The sequence below is a fragment of the Canis lupus genome, chromosome 13 (assembly GCF_048164855.1).
Source record: "Canis lupus baileyi chromosome 13, mCanLup2.hap1, whole genome shotgun sequence".
Taxonomy (NCBI): domain Eukaryota; kingdom Metazoa; phylum Chordata; class Mammalia; order Carnivora; family Canidae; genus Canis; species Canis lupus.
The window spans coordinates 21,634,279-21,650,758 of record NC_132850.1 but is presented as its reverse complement, the minus strand read 5'-3'; the positions used below and the strand labels follow the sequence as shown (position 1 = coordinate 21,650,758).

Below are 16,480 nucleotides of genomic sequence, written 5' to 3'. Positions count from 1 at the left end.
CTGTGCAAAATTTGGAAGGGCCTGAAGAAGTTAAAACTGATAGAGGTCGTCAATTTTAATTTTGAAATACAATGTTTCTCAAATGAGCATCCCATAAATTGAGGGTAATTCATAAACTTTAGAATCTTGGTTCCTCTCTTTCTCTGCTAGCCTAGATTATGTCCATTGGCATACCCTGTAAACTCTACCTTCAACAGTCACCTTACAACTTCTGTACTTCCACCTGGTCCAAGTAAACCTTTATCTTTCAAAGACTCTGGGTATCCATAGAATCTGAGTCCACTCTTGTCAGACCAAGAAAACCACAAAGAATGCAGGAGGATCCGCCACCTTCCCCTCTCTTCCTCGGCGCCGCCTGCAGAGGTGGCAGCCATCGATCGCTGGGCATCATGGCTGCCCTCAGACCTCTGGTGAAGCCCAAGATCGTTAACAAGAGGACCAAGAAGTTCATCCGGCACCAGTCAGACCGGTATGTCAAAATTAAGCGCAACTGGCGGAAACCCAGAGGCATTGACAATAGGGTATGAGGAAGATTCAAGGGCCAAATCCTGATGCCCAACATTGGTTACGGGAGCAACAAGAAAACAAAGCACATGCTGCCCAGTGGCTTCCGGAAGTTCCTAGTCCACAACGTCAAGGAGCTTGAAGTGCTGCTTATGTGCAACAAATCTTATTGTGCAGAGGTTGCTCACAATGTATCCTCCAAGAACCCTAAAGCCATTGTGGAAAGAGCAGCCCAGCTGGCCATCAGAGTCATCAATCCCAATGCCAGGCTGCGTAGCGAAGAAAATGAATAAACAGCTTATGTGCGCGTCATATTTGTGTTAATAAAACCATAAAACTACAAAAAAAAGAATGTAGGAGGATCCTTTGGAAACATCCGTCCGATTGTATCTCTTTTTAGACTCAGCATCTTCCAGTGGCTTTTAAGGTCACTCTGCAAAGAAGGTGTTTTATGGGCTATCCTAGAGTTCCCACGTGTTTGGAACTTGGCTGCTTCTCCAGTTTTACTTTTACAACTTTCCCCTTGTTCTGTGGTCTCCTTATTTGGTCTCACCATGACCAGCTATGCTCAGAACCTTTACTAATCTCTCTGCTGAACTGCCCCCCACCCCCTCGCATGTATTCAGATGCTGGCACCTGTACTTATTTCATTCCTACTCAAAATGTCACCCGTTCAGTCCTTTCTTGACCGGCCTATTTAACACTTTCCATCATTGCACTACCTGATATTATTTATTATCGTATCTCTTATTATTATGTAGGTTCACCTAAGTTTTACATGCTTGCAACTTAGGCAAACTGACTATGTGCTTAAATCCTAGAGCAGTGCCTAAAACAAAGGACGCTGAAGACATCTATTTAAGGAATGGATGAAGTGAAATATAAAATTTCTCCTCATAATCATTTCACTGGTGTAGTAGTAGTAGGGAATGAATCTAGCTCTTTGTCTCCATATTTTCTTTAAGGAGACTGATCTTTAAACTCATACACTAAAAAAAAAAATTAAAAAAAAAAAATAAACTCATACACTAAGTTTTTTACAGATATTTTTTTCTGGAAAATGCCATCAGTAACTTAAAGGTTGAAATATTTGTCTTTACGTTGTCATAAGAATTATCCTGGTTCTTTTTCAACAAGAAACTCAAGGAAAACCCTGGCATTTGAGTATTCTTTAAGGTGAGAACAAGTACATAAAGATCTACTTGTCCATAAACATGTTAGACCTTAATAATGGTACACAAAGGGGATCCCTGGTTGGCTCAGCAGTTTAGTGCCTGCCTTTGGCCCAGGGTGCGATCCTGGAGTCCTGGGATTGAGTCCCACATCGGGCTCCTGGCATGGAGCCTGCTTCTCCCTCTGCCTGTGTCTCTGCCTCTCTCTCTCTCTTTCTATGTCTATCATGAATAAATAAATAAATAAATCTTAAAAAAAATAATGGTACACAAAAAACACAGACTCTCCTGGAATTTCTCATCCCTAATTATGCTGCTGGGTAGATAATATTGTTCCAAACTCCCACTGACTCTTTATGCCATTCACTTTAGGCATAGGCCTAACCTAAACTTGAGATGGAAAACTCTGTTTTGCAGGAGATCTTTCATAATGTAGGATGTTTCACTTTCCAGATTTCCAGACTCAACATCAGAGGCATTCCCCAGGCATTGTAATAACTAAAACATCTCCAAACACTTCCACACCCCCAGCTAAGAACCTGTGATAGACTCTAAGACCTTGAGGTTCACTCTTGTCCCCCTGCTACATTCTCCTTCCAGTCTGACTTAATTCTGTTTGCTCACAATCCATCAAATATATTATCACCAGATTAACCTCCTGAAGCACATCTCTAATCAACATGTCCCCTGGCTTGCTGGTGCCTAAGAGACATTGGATAAAAAGACCTTTATTATCCTTAAATTTATTTTTATATATTATTTTATTTTTGGTCTTACAGAATTTAGAATTTAAAAAACAATCTTTTTTTCAGTAACAGGAAAGTACAATACTTTAATTTGAAAAGAACATTCATGATAATGTGTTCTGGCTCAATGTTCATCCTGTACAAAGTCATCTAGAGCAGGCACATTGATGAATCATTCCTCTCCCTGCCCCAATGTTTGCCAAGTCACACTTCTATCAATGTAGTTTTGTATCTATCATTTTCTATTATGACACTGCCTAACATGAAATTGCATTACAAACATTATAGACTAAAAATCACTGTGCTTAAATCACATTCTCTGGCACATACAAATATGCATCTTTGTACTATCTAGGTATCTAGATGATAATAGAATTGCTACATCTGCATCTAAATCCCAGTATTGTTTACAATACCAGGTAATGTGGTGGAAAAATAAATTTTTTAAACTACGTGAATTATGGATACACGTGTGTATATATATATATATACATGTATATACATATGTATATATGTATATACATGCACACACACACATACATATCATCTAACTTTGTTTCATAAGTTCTCCACATCAAATTTAAGGTGATTAATATGACACAATGTGCCAAATAAAGTACAAGAACGCTATTGCTTCTCTAAATATCCTGGAGCAAGTACAACTAGCTGATGCATCATGTTTTTTTGGTGTTTGCATAATTATTTCTCCTCCAACTTCCAATGAAAAATTCATATGGTAGAGCAACATACAAAACACACTGGACTTTGATCAATGTGATTTGGTGGAAAAGCACTGAACGCTTAGAATTAGGTGCAAGGGTCTCCTGCCTCTTCCATTCAATTTCCTGCCCCATGTAATGAAATAATAATAATTAGACTGAGGTAAGCTCTTTGCTAGCGAGACCAGGGCACCAAAATATTACTGTCAGAAGACTACGAACCTTAAATTGCAAGGTATCTACCATTCCCCATCCTCATCCTAAAAGTCTTTATACTGTATTCACCCAAATTTGATTTCTCTGGTTCCAAAATATAAAATGATACAATGATGAGCAATGAAACGTGTATTCTATGACTGTTATTTGCGGAGTAGGGGGTGGTCATCTTCTTTTGACAACACTTCCTGAGCTCAAAGGTGGTATATGCGGGGGATCCCCGGGTGGCTCAGCAGTTTGGCGCTTTCCTTTAGCCCGGGGCGTGGTCCTGGGGTCCCAGGGTCCAGTCCCACATCGGGCTCCCTGTGTGGAGCCTGCTTTTCCCTCTGCCTGTGTCTCTGCCTCTCTGTGTGTGTGTCTCTCATGAATAAATGAATAAAATCTTTTTTTAAAAAAAAGTGGTATATGCAGTGGAGCTTGTAGTGAGAGCTGGAGGGTTCAGTAATGTTGCATTCCCTTCTGGTTTCCTCCTTAGGGTTTAAACAAAGTGATGATTATACCAAGAGGCTACAGTGGTTCCTTTCTCAGATCTGATGAGTTGTTGGGTGCTTCCTTGAATAAAAGACATTGCTTATATGTTTCTGTTTATAATCACAGCAACTAAATAAGGCCCAACAGTTGTAGGAAAACTTAACTAATCATCCCCTAGAATTTTATAGTTACTGATTCCAAGAAAATACAGGGGGAAATAATTTTATAAATGATGAACTTATAAATGATAAACATGATTGCTTATTGCTTCTAATATATCTTAGAGAAAGACTGAGTTTCAGAATGAACTCAAACACATCAAAAATCCAATATTCTTTCAAGAACAGCTTATCTAAAGCACTAAAAATGTGAGCCACCTGTTTCACTCCTCACTTCCTCCAACTTTACCCCTCATGCCTCCACATTCGTGCTTGTTTCAAACTTGTATCATGATGTTACCTGTGTTCCTCGGCTCCTTTAATTGATTCCCATATTTTATGACTTTCAGTTTTTATAATTTGCTACATTTTCAAATGTTCATTCAATTCTTTGACACAAATACCAAAATATTTCCTTGTTGTACTCTTTCAATAGACAGCAATTTGGGTCCCCGTTTCACAAGATGGATGTTTAAAATCAGAAGTGTAATTTTGGAGACTGAGCACAAGCACAAGTAAACCTCTGTGCAAATGGTTTCCATTGGTGTATCTGCATTTTTGACTCAACACCTGCCAACATCACTGATTAATGAAAACAACTATATTTATTTTGCAACTACTATATATGATGTAACATGTGATAACCAGTCTTAATCAACCATAATCTTCATAAAACCTCAATACAGGAACAACAAAGATGAGGCTCAGGGAGACAGTAAGTAAGTTGGCCAAGGTTTCAGAGCTAGTGAGTGGCAAAGCTGAGCACAGGAGGAGAGAAAGGCTGAATTTCAGGTAAATGACTGTAATATCTGAAGTATTTCCAAAATATACACGGATTCTATAATTTGTTCTAAAAGTTGCTCTCTGGATCAAAAGCATCCTTCATTTTACAGTGAAAAAAGTTTCGTTATATTTTAGCAATAAAAGTAAATTCAGAATTCTCCACCTTCCACATCCTTTTAAAAAATTCTATATTCAAATGGGATGTTTAAACACTTAAAAACGTCCACACCAGATGAATAAGGTGTGTGTGTGTGCGTGTGTGTGTGTGTGTGTGTGTGTGAGACAGAGACAGAGACAGAGAGGAATAGAGTCAGACAGACAGACTGACTGATTTAGGATGTTTTTCTTATCCAAATTTGCAATTCCCCTCTTTCCTTAAAAAAATTCTTCCACTCCAAAGTCATTTTGAGAATGGAATGCCTCATGTTTCTTTTAAAAAAGGAGATACACATGAATAAAAATGGTGATTTAAAGAAAGTAATTCACACCATGACAACTCTACTCATTCATTTTTCTTTCCCACGTGTTCCCTATGATAGCTAAAGCATCTAGTCCTTCAACAGCCCCAAAACAATTAATGTCATACATTATGTGTGAATGCAACTGACAGGACACACCATCTGCGGCAACCGCATGCGCCTGCTTGGAAGGCCAGGCACACCTTCAACCAAAGCTCAAGACAATAACGTATGCTAAGAGCCACAGCTAGATGTTTAATACCTAGGCTTTATTTACTTAACCATCGGGAAATTGTCAAGTAAAAGGAAATAACGAAATGCAATTGCTCTGGTCAGAACAAAGGGTCATTAGAAAAGATAGTCTGATTTCTGGATCTGTCTGACGTGGTTTATGACCTTCATCGGCAGATGTGCATGGAATCTAAAAAATATTATTGATGGATATGCACTATTTTTAAATGTTGCAGGAAGCTCGGTGGCTTTTAATAGTGCTCACAAACTTAAGGAGGGGAGAGAAAAGGAGACCGCTTTATTTTCTGAGGAAGCATGAAGAATCACAGTTGGCAGTGATCATTTTGTTGTGCCAATATAATAAGCCACTATTTCAAAAGATGGCAAAATATAATAAAATCCTTCTATGATGGAAGTATCATGTTAAGAGTATTCAATACAATACTAAACTGGTTTATCAAAATGTATTTTCAATGATTATGATAGGATTCTTATTTTGTGAGGCCATCTCCTCAGTCATCGTTAATGTTTCTCAGATTTCAAAGCCACAGTTGTTGGTTATATACTAGAAAGCTTATCCCAACAATGTAACTTAAAGAAACGCAGGCCCCTTTTATACCAGAAGGTACCTTTAACTAGGCTATTGACAACCACTTTATTTAGACCTGATGTGCTTTCAGCCCTTGATTTGTAGACAAGGACTGATAATATTTCTGCTGTATCTTTCTTTCTTCTTCCTGTATTTCTCTTAGGCATTACAAAATTCCTGAATACATTTCATAAAATACAAATATCAAAGTAATATTCAAGGATTACAATAATTTTTTATTACGGGGGAATCTCCTCAAGTTATTTTGTTAATATTATATGTAAGAACACTTTGCAAGAGTTTAGAAATGAATTTAATTCGATAGTTTACAATTGGATAACAATTCTATTTTATAAATGCTTTCCATATATCTTTTATTTTAAATTTAAAACACTAATGACTAGAAATAAAAACAATTTATAGAATCATTGTTTATAATATTGAACACAGAAAAACAAGAAGCATATTCCATTTCAAAAAGACAAAATAATATGCAGAGTACTTAATATTTCACATGTTTTAACAGTATCTATCAAGTAGTTTAAAATCATTCCAAAGGAGTACTATTGCTCAGTATGACAAATTATCCCTAAATCTAGCATCTTAAAACAATAAACATTTATTATTTTATGGTTTCGGTGGGTCATGAATTCCGTAGCAGGGTAGCCAGGCAGTTCTAGCTCAGTATCCCTCATGACACTACATTCAAGATGTTGGCCAGGGTTTGTAGCCATCTGAAGGTTTGACTGTGGCTGAAAGAGTCACTTCTTAATGGCTTATGTACAAGGTCTAGACAGGAGGCCCCAGTTCTTTACCATGTGCTCCTCTCCACAGAGATGACTCATAAGACAGCAGCTGGCTTCCTCCAGAACAAGTGATCCAAAAGGGCAAGACAAAAGCTCGTAATCGGTTTTATGACCTAGCCTTAGAAGTCATTCTGTGCCCTTTCAGCATCATTCTATTGGTTGTACATGTCATCCCTATTCCATGTGGGAGGGAACTCCTCAAGGGCATAAATACCAGGGAGTAGGAATTATTGGGGAACATCTGGAGACTGGATACCACAATCACCTTATAAGCTGGTCAAAATTTTAAAACTATCTGATCCACTCTGGCAAATTCAGTAGTCATTTCTCCAAAGAGCTTCTAGTAGATGTGAACTCACTGAGAGCAACTATGAAATGTGCCCAAAAAATAAAAAATAAAAAAAGTCACAAGGGCACCTGAGTGACTCGGTGGTTGAGTGTCTGACTCTTAAATTGGTTCAGGTCATCATCTCAGGTCGTGAGATGGAGCCCTGTGTCAGGCTCCATGCTCAACGGGGAGTTTAAGATTCTCTCTCTCTCTCTCTCTCATTCCCCCTGTCCCCCTCCTTCATGTGCAAGCACTCGCTTTCTAAAATAAATAAATAAATCTTTAAAAAAGGGGGGGGAAAGATGATGTCCTCAGGAAACTCACTAGAATGAGCAAGATAACTGATTATTCAGAATCATGTAAATGTTATGACGGATTCTACATGTTCTTATTGGATTATAAAAAATGAAATTAGTCACAAGTTCAAATAATCATCAGTTTAAGTCCATCAGCAATAGCCTAGGATTTAAAAAACATACAAAAGAAATGGAAGAAGAGATATTGAACTGTTCTGCAGAACATCATTCTACCTTAATAGCTCATAAAATGTTTTTGAAAAGGAGGTATATGACTGCATAGAGTACATCTGAACGTAACTGTGTGTAGCAGGAAGAGCAGGCTTTGGAGTCCAGCAGACCTGGTTTCCTTGCCCAGTTCTGGATTTGAGTCAACCTAGACAAGTAACAGTTCTAAGCCCAATTTCCTCACCTGTAAACTTGCCCTGCCTACTCTACTGGCTTATTTATGGGTCACAGAAGTGAATGTAGATGTTGGAGACAGCACCATGTCATATAAATGTTAGGAAGGGGTATGGCTTGTTTTCGAATAGTATCCTTGAATCACCAGGGCAGCTGAGCATTCATCAGGAATTGTCCAAGGATGATTAGATCCCTATTCACATATAAATAAGGTAGCTAACATGGACACGAGAGACAGAAAAACCTCCATTAGACAAAACCTATGCTTTAAATATTATTTGGAAAGAAGCAAACAGAAGTAGGAAATAACCAGGCTCTCCTCAGTCTGTGACCAGAAGGAATCCTAAAATTAGACAAGACTATCATGGAGTTCTCAAGGAAAACATAAAGGGGTCAATTAAAATCAAAACTTCATTAAAATGGTATAAAGAACACTTCATGAGACTTTCCTAATAGCAAAATAAATGTATAAATTATAAAGACTCACGAACTGAGAAATACAAGCTGAAAAAAATTACTGTGTTTTTAAATATTTCAAAGAAACAAGTAATATTTATCTGTTTCTATATCACAGATTATACATAAAAGAAAATGTAATACTTTGTTGGAATGCTCTTCTCGCTGTTCTTCACTATCTTTCGGCTGACCTCGTCTCCCAGGGCACACTCAAGGCTTATCTTTTCCAGAAAGGCTTCTGATGTTGCTACCACCCCTCTACTCAGGATTAGGAGTTCTTCTCTTTAATTAGCACAACACCCTTGATAATAGTGCTGTTGATCCAGATAACGAAAAGGTCTACTTCAACGCACCAGGCACTGTGTTAAGTGTTTTATATCTATGATTTAGTTTAATTTTATCAACACATACGTGAAAAGCAAATGGTGCTATTACTACCGTTTTATTTATGATTAATTTAAGATATTCATTGTTGAAGATCATACAGCCGGAAATGCTACAACCAGTCTTTGAATTCAGGCAGCCTGACTCCAGAACTTATGGTCTTAACGTCTAAGTGAACACTATCTATATCCTCATTAGAATACTCATTACATAGGACAGTGACCTAGTGATACAGGTGCTCAACTACATTTTTCAATAAAGAAATGATTTAAAATATAGTATAGTGATAAATAACTTTAAATATTACTAAAAAGTTTCTTTCACACTAGTATACTCAGACTGAGAACAAAACATTTCTAGAACACACAGGGTTCCCAATGTCACAATAAAGGAAGACACTTGCATTATGAAAGACTGTAGGTTTCAAAGGTATCTGCGTCCAGACTTCCTTTCCTTTAGACTAGTGCTTCTCATCTAGGGGTGATTTTGCTTCCCAAGGGACATTTGGTAATGACTGGAGACATTTTTGGCTGTCACAACTGGAAAGGTGATGCTACTAAGATCTAGTGGGTAGAAGCCAGGGATGCTGATAAGCATTCCATAATGTGGAGAAGAGTCACCCACAATGGCAAATTGCCCAGCCTGATAGATCAGTAGTGCTACAGACTAAGCTAGCCTTGAATATATATTTTCTCCTAAGTTTAATACACTTATTAATATTTAAGGAATCTCCACTAACCCTCAAATTCCATAATGTTTTATATGCTAAGTAGGAGATGAAAAACATAGTTTCAAAGGTCAAGGTGACATACCAATGTTTTGGAAAATTATGACTTCTAGGAAGATAAACATTGACCTCAGAGAACATTAGACCATCAGAAGCAAAGGTTGATGAGAAGGAAAGTTATTCCCTGAATACACTGATTTGGTTCAGGCTATGGGCAAGACATTCAGAAATTAGTCCCAATCGGGACGCCTGGTGACTCAGTGGTTGAGCACCTGCCTTTGGCTCAGGTCGTGATCCCGGGGTCCTGGGACTGAGTCCTGCACTGGGCTCCCTCTACCTATATCTCTGCCTCTCTCTTGTGTATCTCATGAGTAAATAAATAAAATCTTTAAAAAAAAAAAAAAAAGAAAGAAAGAAAGAAAAGGAAAGAAACATCCCAATCAATGTTTTACAGTCCTTCACTGAGGTCACATGTTCAATAAAATAGCAAGGTGGGGACCTTTAGGAGCTTCTTCCAAAGCCAAGGCTTCCCTGTACATAATCACACAGGTCATGTTTAATAGAAGAAGCCCCTGCGGGAGAAAGAAAAAAACCAGGTACCCTAGTTCACACTGACACCTATCAAATCAACAAACAGCTATCAGATCAGTTTGATTTGTAGTTAAATACATGGTTTCTTTGAAAAATCCTGAAGTTCCTAACAGAAAAAAGACAACTCCACAAAGAAGTATAAAAACTTCAGCAAATTATCATATGAAATATAAAAACAAATGACAGCATGTGTGGGTTTATACTGTGAAAAGGCCATTTTTTTCCCACATACTACTCTTCCCGACTCACCCACAAATACTGAGAACAATATCCTTTTCTAGCTTGCAGGGACAAATACTGAAAGGATACTGGATGCTCTGAATACCAAGAATTCCCCTCTACAATTTTCTGTAAAGCAAACACCAAATAATGGCAAAAGAGAATAATGGGAGAAATGAGAAGGCAGGCTTCAAGAAGAGAGGACACCTACTGCATGTACAATTTTCATGTAAAAGATTATTTACCCCTCCCTGAGGCTAAAGGCTGTTAACTTCATTTTCTCCACCTCCCTCTTTAATGCAATGTGTCCAACACTCCCTAACTATGTACCAACACAACCTACTTCCTTCCACAGCAAAAACACCGGTAAAGGGAAATGAAAGTTGCTCAGTTCCTTTCAAAGGAAGAACAAATTAAAATAGTAGAGGACTCCTGTGCATATAAAATCTCCTCATTGCACTGTTTAGAGTTCTATCCTGAGCAAAATATGCAAATAACTAGCCAAGAAACAGATTAATAAAGTCTAGGTTATTCTGCTTCCAAGGCAAGGCAAGTCCAGTGGTCAATGAGAAATCGCTGCTGCTAAAGAAGACTCCCTCAAATTATATAGTATATAAAAAATGAGAAGAAAATAGGTCACCAAAAATATTTCTGAAAAACTCTAATTGTATAAAATGATAAAGTAGTATCAGAGGCTCTAAAATCTGTGGGGGTACCTTCTAAATCCAAAGGTACTGATAAATTCAGATAAATGCAGGCCCTCAATAAGTGAAACAACAATGGAAAACTAACACTGATATGACCACAGGGATACCCAGTCTCTCCTGCTAACTTCCACCTCCAGAGTGGGTAAGGAAACACTAAGTCAAAAGATAAGAGAGTGCCAAAGCAAGGGCAAGGTGACAAGGTCCCTGACCTGTGAGAGCACACATGTGCCTTCACATAACCAGCTCCACCAGGATGAAAAGCATAGTTACAAACATTATTAATTTACCCACAGTGGCTTGGATACTTAAGCTTCATTCTATAAAAACTCAAAACTCCATATTTTCTACAAGTGTGTATGATGACTGGAGGCACTTTCCCCATGAATGACTGAAAAGTGATTCTTCCACAATAAGGGTCAAATATTGGCTGGATTATCATCCAATTTACACAGGTCAGTATGTTTAAATAATATTGTAATATAAAATAATTTCTCTATTATATTTCTGAAAGTCTGTCCATACTGTTTAGTATGGGATTACGAAATGATAATATCTAATCTTTTCTGGAAAATCATCTAAAAAGTATTTTTTCTAATAATTAAGAATCAAAAGAGAAATGTACAATGGAATCATATCAATACATGTAATCCAAAATATCTGATATGAAGTCTCTGGGATCATGATCTCCTTAGCTTATTTACAGTTTTACATAATTTTGAAAAGCCATGAGTGGTAGCAAGTATCTTTGAATAAATAAACATCAGCTTCCTGAATCAACATATTAAAAGATGAAGAAAAGGAGCTCCATTCCTCCACTCCCAATGGAGAAAATACTTTTAATCTGTTTTGGGTAAAAAAAAATACAAACTTAATAAGTTATCCTCAATTATTTATTTCTCCTCTCTTGATTATTGCAGTTTTTGTCATAATTTTGAAGTACACATTTTCAAGATATTTCAGGAAAAATTAAGGCTTTGTAAAGTATGATTCAATTTCTGCTGTGTGTGTGTTACATAAATTGGAAGGATGCACAAAAACCTGTTAACAGTGTTTGCTTCTGGGGGTAAAACTGGCAATTGACAGAGGATTTTTAAAAGACTTTCCATTTGATATAATTTTATGCATTTGAATTTTCTACCATGTGCACATATTTCTTCCAAAATAAAATTTAAAATTCTTTAATGTAAGAAAATATTTTATAAGAGAATAAATAGCTACCATTTATTTTTAGCCTTTCATTTTTTTTTTTTTTTTTTGCCAGGTCTCATCGAACTCAATTGAAATTATAATTCCTTTATCCCAGAAAGTAAATTACAAAAATCTAGGCATTGAAACTAATTTTCTCCAACTCAAGACAAAAGTTTTCTGACAAAAGGAAAGGATAAATTGGAACATTAAAATAGATGGAAAATTAGAAGGCAAAATTGCTTGTCAGGATAGAGATTTCACTGGCAACTGTTGCCCTGAAGGATGTTCTGGTCAAAGCATGTTTATTTTCACCCTCTGATGTGGGTTATGAGGTATAAGACAGACCTTTCTCACACTGGCATTTAAAATGAAAATATATTATTAAAGTATTCAAAATTAGCAAACATGAACATTACTATGAAGCAGAGCTAAAGAATTTTTTTAAATTATCTGAAAATTGGATATCCTTTGTTCTCAAGAGTTTAATTTTTACTTCTCTCTTACTCTACTTGATTATTTTATTTCGAAGAGTGTACAGAGATCGCACACATCTTTCATCAAATATACTTGCCTCTTAAAATATTCCACTTTCCAAATAAAAAGCCAAAAAAAGGTGCTTTGCTTCTGAGTCCATGGAGGATCATGGACTCAGAAGCATGAGTCCATGGAGGATCATGGACACTAGGATCCTGTTCCCAGTTCTATCTGCAGAACTTGATTGTTTCCTGCTGCCAGGATGGAGGAAGCCTTAGTTTCAAGCACTTATGAGATTTTCTTTGAAATTTTCTTCTAAGTCTCAAAAAATGGAGCCCAAGTGATTCCAGACAAAGTTCTAGGATGAGATCTCAACTACAGAGCTTCCATTCTCTCATCCCTTCCATCTGGGACCATTGCAACTCTTTTCACCTGACTTCAGTCTATTTATCTATAAATGTGAAATGGAATGAATTTCACAAACTGACAAGTCTTTTCCAACTGAGTGAACTGTCAGTGATGGCCACTTTTTATTTGTCCAAGAGCAAACAAAGTTAAAAAAAAAAATACCATATAATACCAATGCTATTTACCTACCCAGATACCTGACGAGGAAAAAATGAAGAGCAAAGATAAGGTATAGTTTAAAAAAAAAAAAAGGGGGCAGTATCAGTACCATGGTCAAAAGAATTTCAAACAAAATGCATTCTAAGTGATGGCACTTGAAGTTAATTAACAGTGACTAAGAGAAACGCTCTCTTTAAAATGTAGGCAATAATTAGTGTATCTTAAAAATCAATAATTCAATGGCATAGTTTATCTTCCTGAAAATAGTATTCGGCAAAGCCATTTTAAGGGGAAATATTACTCGAAGAATGCTTCATTAGATTAAAAAAATACACTGGAAGGGGAAATGTAAAGCCATGAGCAGAAAGTAGGAAAAAATTATGGAAGAAGAAATTTTCAAATAGTTGACACTCATACTAGGGCAGCCCTGGTGGCCCAGTGGTTTAGCGCCGCTGTCAGCCCAGGGCCTGATCCTGGAGGCCCGGGATCGAGTCCCACGTCGGGCTCCCTGCATGCAGCCTGCTTCTCCCTCTGCCTGAGTCTCTGCCTCTCTCTCTCTCTCTCTCTCTCTCTCTGTTTCTCATTAATAAACAAATAAAATCTTTAAAAAAAAAAAAAAACACATACTGAATTTCCCTCTGGGGCAAATCACTGAACCACAGACATGGAGATAGGATGTTGTACAGAAATGAGATAAAGTTTGAAAGAATTTACAGTCTAATTTTTTTTTAATTTTTATTTATTTATGATAGTCACAGAGAGAGAGAGAGAGGCAGAGACACAGGCAGAGGGAGAAGCAGGCTCCATGCACCAGGAGCCCGACGTGGGACTCGATCCCAGGTCTCCAGGATCGCGCCCTGGGTCAAAGGCAGGCGCTAAACCGCTGCGCCACCCAGGGTTCCCCTACAGTCTAATTTTAATCCAAGTGCAATAATAGTGATAACCGAGGCAAAAACAAAGTGTTGGACAAAATATGGGGGAAAAGATCTCTTCCATCTGGGACTTCAAGGACTGATCTATGACAGTATTATTAGAATGGTGGCAAACACACAGGTAGATAAAGAAGTTGGTGTAAGAAAGAAGCATTCCAAGGCAAGATATTAGCATAAATCAGTGCTTCCTCCAGTGTAATCCCCGGACCAGCCCCATCAGCATCAATCACATGGGAAATAGTTAGAAATTCTCAGGCCCCACCCCTAGGAGTCAGAAATCCTAAGGTTGAGTCTCATAATCTAATTTTAATAATCACTCCAGGTGATTCTGATGTGGACTAAGATTTGAGAATTATAAGTAAAAGCATAGTGAAGCAAATACGTTTTCAAACATTTAACAGTAGATTGGCAATGTCAGAATCATCTAGAATGGAAAAAACAAAAAAAAATACTGTTCAGTTCTATACTGCAGTTCTCAATTTATAGAGAGGATTCTCTAGGTCATACTGTTGTGTAGCAAGGTTTCGGAGTTACTGAGTAGTAACCTGAGGCCAGGCTACTGAGAGGCTTAAATTCAGGTCTGAAGTATCACACTTCAGGGGGAGGTCACAGAAAGCTATGTTAAAAGTTTTTTAACTTTTTAGTTGAAATATAACACCCATGTACAGGAATGTGCACAAGTCATACCTGTACATCTCAATAAATTACTGCAAAATAGCAAGTATTAAAAGTATCGTGAGCAGGTAAAGCAATGCTTAGGAAAAATTTACATGCCAGTCAGTGGTCAGGAGCCCTGACTTAGGAGGCAGGGATTCTGGCAAAGGCACCAGATGAAAGGTTATTACCACCTTTAAGTGTAATACAGCCAAAGGACAGGCAGGATGTTTGCAGAGGACTCACCAAATGTGAGATGGAGGACTTTAAAGGTAGGGAAAGTGACACCAAGAAGTGTTAACTGACTTGATCAAGGTCACACATCCCCTGGCCCAAGGGCATTTCTCTTATATCACACTGTCAGCCAGAAAAGGAGATAGTCAGGATTTTCTTTTCTCTTCTTTAAAGATTGATTGGTTGGTTGGTTGACTGATTGACTTGAGAACAAGAGAGAGTAAGAGTGAGGGGCAGAGGGAGAGCAGGAGAGAGAGAACCTCAAGCAGACTCCCCACTGAGCATGGAGCCTGACACAGGGGGCTTGATCCCATGACTCTGAGATCATGACTTGAGCCAAAATCAAGAGTCAGATGCCCAACTGACTAAACCACTCCAGCATCCTGCCAAGATTTTCAAAGGAAGTACTGAAGACACATGGCCAGTGACTGGATGAGGGGGATAAAATGGGGAATTCCCAGTTGACTCTGGCATCTGTAGGTCTATATGAGTGCAGAAATGGCTGCCACCAGCCCGGACAGATTAGGTCAGGGCCCTAGAAGATCTCTTTACAGTATACAAGATGGCGTGACCTCAGCTGTTTAGCATTTGAGACCCAGCAATGCCAAAGACTCTCTTTTACTAGCATCTTGTTGTGACCTAACTCTACGTCTAAAAAGAGGCCAATATTTTGCATATAGGACATAACAGTCTGTTTAAGTTATTCCGAAAAGATAGTACTGTCTCAACTGACACTTGTGATTTAATTCTCATAAGGACTTGCTTTAGAAGGTTTTTGGCAGAAAGTTCTAAGTTGACAGTTCACAGAAAACAAGGACTTAGCTGTTTACAACAAATATGGGAGCAATAATGATACTACACCATCTCTCTTCCCTCCCCTGCATCTGCTTAACAAGAATGTTTGAATAACACTATCGTCTGTCCGTATCTTGACAATTTTACAGATTGATGAAATATAAATGCAATGACACACCCATAAAGTATCTTTCTTTATTATCCATTTGTTTGAAAGTCATTAGAAACCTGGCAGCAAAAAAGCAATGAAAATAATTTCAAACAGTTCCATTCCCTTTAAAAGCCTTTCCACAGACGCCTGTCTTATTGGATCTTTTTTCTTTGCGTGTCAATATTGAAGTTTTAATCATAGTTTCATGTGAAAAAAATGTTTCATAGTGAAAAAAAAGGTTAGGCAAACATTTTCACATCATTGTGGTCCAATCATCTTTGCCCAAATCACCATGAAATGGATGATTTGACCCAATTCCCGTCAGCATTTCTTCAGCAATAATGACTTATGGAGCAACTCTACAAAATGCCGGGTTAATTTCAGAGAAAGACAAGACAAAGTTCCTGCTCTCAGCTGCTTACATTCGTTTAGGAAGACAAGACATGCAAGTGTAAACAGATAAATGAAATCACAAGGCAATGTGGGAACAAGAGAAAAATGGATCAGATGATAGGACTTGTA

The 16,480-nt window shown here is 37.7% G+C and overlaps 1 pseudogene; it reads left to right on the top strand.

Annotated features, from left to right (window-relative positions):
- The first annotated feature begins 330 nt into the window (after positions 1–330).
- Positions 331–856, top strand: LOC140602169 (large ribosomal subunit protein eL32-like; annotated as a pseudogene).
- The last annotated feature ends 15,624 nt before the right edge of the window (positions 857–16,480 follow it).